At 49.2% G+C, this 7,081-nt stretch overlaps 1 protein-coding gene across 1 annotated transcript in view; it reads right to left on the reverse strand.

The window, feature by feature from the left end:
* The window catches only part of LOC106744453 (nuclear migration protein nudC), a 97,092-nt gene that overhangs the window by 66,859 nt on the left and 23,152 nt on the right, over positions 1–7,081 (reverse strand). The window lies entirely within an intron of this gene.

The following is a 7,081-nucleotide window of genomic DNA, read 5'->3' on the forward strand; positions in this document are numbered from 1 at the left end:
TTCGCGAGCGTGCGTGGACCACGTGATGTTTCGCTATTCTGATATCCCGACGATGATTTTCACGAATGCACGCGGGGAAAGAGATTAGCCGGGTCGAAATTTTGATGACTCCGACGCTCTCGAGCTTGAACCTATTCTGATGTTTTAAGTCTTATTGTGTTGTAGAATAAGAAAAGTTTAAAACAGATTTCGAGTGATTGAATTAACGTGACAATGAAAGGAAGAAACACTTTTACTCGGAGGATATAAAATTCCCGGTTCCCATGAGCCAAGTTCGGTTCTCAATATTTTAACGGCCGCACTTGGTTCGGGAAAATTGTCGCTGGGAGATTTCAACAGCTCGCTTAGATGATACATCTAAAGAGACAGACATCCTCTTTGTACGTAAATCCGCCTAGCTTTATATAACTCCTATAAAATTACGATTGTGTAAACTATTATTATCGAGATATATCGAAGTATTTCTTTATAATACGACAGCCGTTCGCAGAATGTTGTCACGTGCAGCGTGACAACGGCTGTCGTCTTATTATATCTATCGTCTAATTACATCAAGATGTTGAGAACCAGAAGCATTTCCTTCAGTCGAAACGCGTCCGGTCCGTTCATCGTTACGTCGTTAACTCAGCCTCTCAATTTCTTTTCTCCGTGCACGATGCAACTACCGAGGTGATTGAGCGAGCGATTGCGGACGCAGTGCTCGTCCAAAATCATGCAGCGCATGCACTCGAGTGAGCCTTAATTCCGTATGCGCGGCCGTTCATTCTCCTCTGATTAAAGGTCACCGCGTTTTTTCTCCCCCGATCTCCGCGATTCTCGCGGTTCACGCCATCAGAAGATAACCGAAGGCGGACTAACGTCTAAATGTCGCGGAGATTTCACACTTTACGAACGATGCGACTACTCCGAACCCACCCATGGTGAGTTTCGTCATCCTCGCTGTCTTCCCCGGCCGCTATCACGGGGAAAGTTCGGTAAATCGCATAATGGCGGCTGTATGGTGAATTCTCGCGCGGCGGGAATACAATTGCGCCTCGTTCGCGTGTATCACCGGCCGCGGCGTCATACCTGTGTCACCTGCGGTCCACCGAGCAAAAGTATAATTAGGGACGGCAATTAGCATTTAGCAATTGCAACCGGGCGCGATTACGAGGCCGCGAGGAACATTAACCGGATTGCGATCGTGTTTCCAGCCTGGTTAATGTTAACCAGGAGATACCTTGCAGCTCTGTGTGTGCGCGCGCGCGCGCGTTGTTGCGCGATAACTCGGTTATTCGCGTTCGGTGGTGACTGGCAAGCACGGTCAAGCGCGGTTGCTACCGCGATCTTTTCATTGCGAAAAAAAAAAGGAAACCGGGAGAAAAGGGGAAAAGGAACGGGGAGGTCTGTGTACACACGAAGCTGGCAGACGGTAGGACAAACGTTCGGCGGTCGTCCGCGGTTGAATATTCATGCACGCCATTATCGCGTTACACGACACGCGCGCGGCTCTCCATCGGACGATTAAATAGAATCTGCATAATCTGCATAGGCTCGTAGAATTCACCGTCAGATCGAGGAATGAAATTGACGGACGCGGACAAACGGCCGGGTCAAAAGCCGAAGTACAACGGGCTCGCGATGTTCATCGGTCAAGTACTGTAAAAAAAAAAGTCCCGAGTTTCCCGACGACGAGTCGGCGGCCGCTTGGCGTACCCCTTCGACTCTCTCGACAACCTCCGGCCGTGCCCATCTCGAAAAGCACTCGCGAACACGTAGGTATGTTTTTCTCTCTCTCTTTCTCTCCCTTTCGCGAATGGCTCGTTCTTGCAGACACATTCATCGTCGACGAGACGTGCACACGTCTCTGTACGTGGATCCAGCATCCGTAAACGCACGCACGCGCAAGCCGGCAAGCAACAACGAATACTCGCAGGAGTCTTGGGCAAGCCGGGAGAGGCGCGAGGGGAAGGAGAGGGGTATGCAGGGACAGGTAGACGGACACGCAATTAATTTCTCCGAGCGAAGGTTCGCGCTGGCGGGGAGTGGGCGGTCGACAAAATACGCTAGTACAAGAAGCGAGACGGGTACAGAAGGGGCCTCTCGGCGGGGAAAACGAAGACGGCGAGAACGAGAGCGAGAGAGAGAGAGGGAGCGCAACGTGGCGCAGCGCGGAGCGGCACAGCGCAGCGCGAGGTTGACGTAGAAGAAAGAGAGAGCGAGGTAGCCAATCCCTTTCGACCTTGCTCGCGATCGCAAACGATCGATACACCATTGAACGTGCGTGTTTTTACGCAGGGCCGCGTGTACGCATTCCTCAACGGCGCAGCGGCGGCGGAGTGCGTGCGCGCGACATGGATCAGGAAGCTGTCGAAAGCGCGACCTTGCCCCGCCGAAACGAGTCGGATAGATTCACGAGACAAAGCCTGTGTGCGTTCGAGTAGGAAAAAAAAAGTCCCGCCTGCGGAGAGCGGCCGGTCGGCTTCCGCTCAATGAGAGAACGACCGCAACCTTTTTTCTTCCGCATGCCGACCCTTCCCGAACGCCGAATCTCGTCGGATATCAAGCCGGATTATTGTGTGTGCGTTGAAACAACTAAGTATCAACTTCGAACATCGTTTCCGAGATGGTACTCTGCGGGCCTCCAAGCGGAGAGACGCTCCTCCGGTCGCGCGATTAATCGTGATCGATAGGCGCGCGAGTCGCCGCTTTAAATCAAAAGGCGAGCGTAGGCGCGCCGTATGTGCAGCGATGACTCGCAGTCGCATTTCAATTTCAATCGCAGTGCAATCGCCATTAATGGAAACCGTACAAATTGCATGGTGCGTGAGAGAGAGAGAGAAAGAGAGAGGGATGGAGGCGAAGATGTACTCGTTTTTTTTCCAGAGACGATAAGCAACGACGGTCTCTCCCTCTCTCTCTCTCTCTTTCTCTTTTTTTCTTTCTTTCTCGACTGGTTGGCGACGACGATTAATGTTCATCTTGCGAAATACGGCTGATAACTTTAATCGGCTGGTTACACGAGCCTTCTTCGTTGACACACGGCGGTAGGATACTTTGTCTTCTGATATGTACTTAGGAACATAGATAGCATGAAGGCGTACCAATTGCACACGAAAGAAAGGTCAGTTATCTTTCGTGTATAAGACCTTTGATTAATTAGATAGTATCTCTCAGGTTTACTTTTTCTCGAGTGTAATAAACACGTCTCCGGAGAAACCGGTGCTACTACATCTATAATATCGTCGTCGGGTATATTTATATGGAAAAAACAACTCCGTCAGAGTAATTGAATTTTCTATTGCACGGGGATCAGATGAAAACTCGGTTGTTGGAGCAAAAAGATTCCTGTATGAGTGCCGCATTCCTCATGGATTTGTTTCCTGACGTTTCGTGAACATTCCAGTTCACTTCTCAGGACGAAGTGCGACACGAGATTTATCCACTGGCACGGAAGCCTAAAATATATCACATACCCGTAGGAGCTTTCTACGCGGCCAATTGCTCTCGGTTGTCTCTAGCGAGTTTTAAATGCAGTTAAAAACGTTCACACGGATGTTCTCAGTCGCGGTAACGGAGATATATCATTTCTTGTCACCGAGTTTTTATCCGGTCTCTATTCAGTTGCAGGAACTGAAACGTTTCCTCCGTCTAAGAAAAAAGCCGCCGCCATGAGTGGCTGGCGTGCCCGAAGGACTCGGCGAGATTTTACCTAATTAATAACACCTTATCGTCGATATTCCGCTCTTGATCTCTCATCGACCACAGTCCGCTGATTCACATCCGTTTTTGCCCAACCTCGGCAGAGCAACCGCGGTTTCTCCTCATTGTGAAAAGCGCCCAGTTCCGATAATTAATTCAACGATCACGCAAGAAGGTCGGGCGCGGCTTAATGAGTGATCGACGGCGCAATACGCGAGCAACACGTGCCGCGCGCTCTGTTTAAACAACAAATTTCGCGAGACGTCCGTGATGCCTACCGAGAGAGAGAGAGAGATCAGGTCGCGCGTCCATTAGCTACGTAACTCTTCGCCTTGGGAAGAGCGACCGGAGGTCGTCCGCGGGGTGGCGCGGTGCACTTGACTCCGACGATCGAGATCGCGACCTCGTAGATCGCGCGTGCTAAACGACGCGCGCGGGAAAGGAGCTGAGCAGCAGGAAGGAAGCGGTTCGGGAAGGAAACTGGGCGCGTTAGTCCTTGCCCGAAGTGGAGCAGCGGCGGCGACGGTGCGTGTACACGCACGCGGCTCCTGTGATCGGAATATCTAATTTGCGCTCCGACAGCCGAACGCGATGATTAGCTCTAATTTGCGCGGTGTGCATCGACGCGCGCGAGCACCTCGCTCGCTTGACCGTGGTAGCGACGACGACGACGAGCGATCGCTTGCGTGAGTCGATCGATCCGATCGGGACACGTCAGCCGGCTTCTCGGAAGAGATCGAAGGGCGGTTTCGACGCGCGTATCCGCCGGATGAGATACCGGCCAGACGTTACCTCCGGTCCATAGGAATTCAAGGTTACGAAACGGGCCGACGATTATTGCGCAAAGAGCGTCAGGGGTTACGCCGGCTTTCGTGAGATCACGATAATTCGGGAGCCACGTTGAGCTGGTCGGCGATTACATGTAATCTCCGAGTTGCATCGCGTAATTTACACCCGTGACTCTGTAAGTAGGCACGCGCGGCCGTTCGACGACGCATCATCGCCGAGGCACGGCCGAGACCTGTCGAAAAGTCTGACGTCTCGGCGATACGATCGTTCGTCACCTCCGTCGCGACCCGGATTCAAGAGACGAGTGAACTCTGCCATGACGGGAGATTTTACGCGGCGATACGATCGCCGTAGAACCACTTATGTGGGAATCTCAGCCTCCCACGCGACCACCGTCCGCGTCCGACGTTATGAAATATCGATAAACACTCGACCGGCTTCAGTCACGGTCGCGTTTTCCATTCTATCCGGTCCGGATGGAAGAGAAAGGGTGGGGAAAAATGCGCGATTCGCACGCCTCGGCGTCTTTGACGGATTGCGCAATCCTATCCGCGCGATTGTTTTCGACAGCCGCTAAGCGATAATATGCGGGCGCGGATATGCAAGGCGGTACCTTCGTATGTATTTTTCTTTTCTTCTCTCTCTCTCTCTCTCTCGCTAATACGGCACGTGCGAGAAAAGAACCAAATCGACGAGCGACTTTGCATCTCTTTACCTACGCGAAACCGCGTGTCAACGAGAAACGGATTTGCGGCAGGAAGGATACGCGCGTACTTCCTCCTCTCTCTTTCACTCTCTCGTTTTGGTCGTTGCATCGATACATTCGTGTAGAAAATGATTATGAGCGTGCTCGCGTGCGCCGGCTCCCGACGAAAGACGAGACAAGACGGATGCTGCAGGCCGACATTAAAAATACGGCGAACCAGAACACGCAAGAAGCTGGCGAGTCCTCTTCCGGTCGTTGCTGTTTACAACCGGCAAACACGCCGAAGGACGCAATGTGAGTTACGGAGTACGAGAGTGCGGGTACTTTGTTGCGAAAATAAAAAGAGGAGAGGAGAAGAAAAAAGGAGGAAGACAGATATTTCATTACGAGCTTAAAAGAAAGACACACGTCCGTGACAAATAAAAGCGAATGTTTAATTTAACGATATTTAATTTAACGACAACGCGAGGCTGTTTAAAATGCCGCATCGGCGAGATTTTTTATCAGTGATTTCATATTTACGCCGAGTCCTCTTAATCAGAATTGAATATTATTTAAATAAATTTTTATTTAAGTAAAGTGCATTATTTAAATAAAGTTTTATCTATTATATTGTTATTTATTATTCGTGCATAATTTGTTATTCATATGTCTATAATTATTCATTATTTGTTATTCATATGTCTGTTTGCATTATTTACGTCATTTGTTATTTATTATTTATTACTTGTGTTTGCGCATACGTACGTATATGTGTGACCTTATATTTCATTATATTATTTTTACTTAATATATCACACAATCATTATATTGTTATCCCAGTAATATATTATACTTTTTTGGTAAAAAAATATTTATTATATGTGTAAAATAAATAGAGAAAAACAAGACAAACAATAAACGATGAATAACAAATAACTCGAATAACGAACAGTGCGAATAAAAAATTATTTGTACATTCATTTGAATAAATTATTCAAATGATATTCATTTAAATAAATTATTTAAATGGATATTATTATTCAATGAATAAATTCTCCGAATAAAACTGTTACTTATACATATAGATTATATAAGATTTATTTATTATCTCAAATAGAATGTGCCCGAACTCTCTTGCTTTCAAAACCGATCGTTACGTCGGAATAACCAATTAAAAAAAAGGATACGTTTTTTCATCACGAGCTTGCATATCTCTCGCGTGACATATAAATAGCGCGCGCTAATAAGATCGCAATTAAATCGCCACGGCACAATGCGTCATTGTCGTCACTCGTGGGATATCATTTGTCGTTATTATCCGTCGTCTCGGATAATTTGCGTAATAAGGAGAAACATGCGACGACGCGTTGAATAGGCGTGGTGCCGAGGCGCGCCACCGCGTTGAACGCGCGCGATCGCGGCACTACCCACGATATTAAGACCAATGTCGGAAGTTGGCAGATCAGACAAACATATATACACCTTTCCTTTTTCGTATCCGACGGTTGTAAGTTCCAGTACCTGGGTATGTCGCGGTTATACACGCGGAATCCAAGAGATAAAAGCGAGTGCGCGAGAGCCCACACTTCCTCGACGTTGTTACGCCGCCTGTCTGACGCCGAGAGGAGATAATGCGCTCTGATGCCTGTACTCTCCGCGTTTCCTGCATCCGCGATCGCGAGACGGGACCTATCGATCGGCCGACCAGTTGGCCGTACATCAACCGGATCAACTTAGGGCACGAACCGCTCCCTTCCCTCCCGTTTGTCCTTGCGCTTAGGATACCCTCGGGTGGGATCCCGCTCGCGCGGGGAACACATGACGGGACCGCAGCCACGCACGCAGCGTGCATTCGTGCGTGCCTTCGCCGCCGTATGTCCGGGGAGGAAGAAAAAGGAAAGGGGAGAGGAGGAGGAGGAGAGA

This window comes from Dinoponera quadriceps, unplaced genomic scaffold (genome assembly GCF_001313825.1).
Source record: "Dinoponera quadriceps isolate SergipeBrazil2010 unplaced genomic scaffold, ASM131382v1 scaffold777, whole genome shotgun sequence".
NCBI lineage: Eukaryota > Metazoa > Arthropoda > Insecta > Hymenoptera > Formicidae > Dinoponera > Dinoponera quadriceps.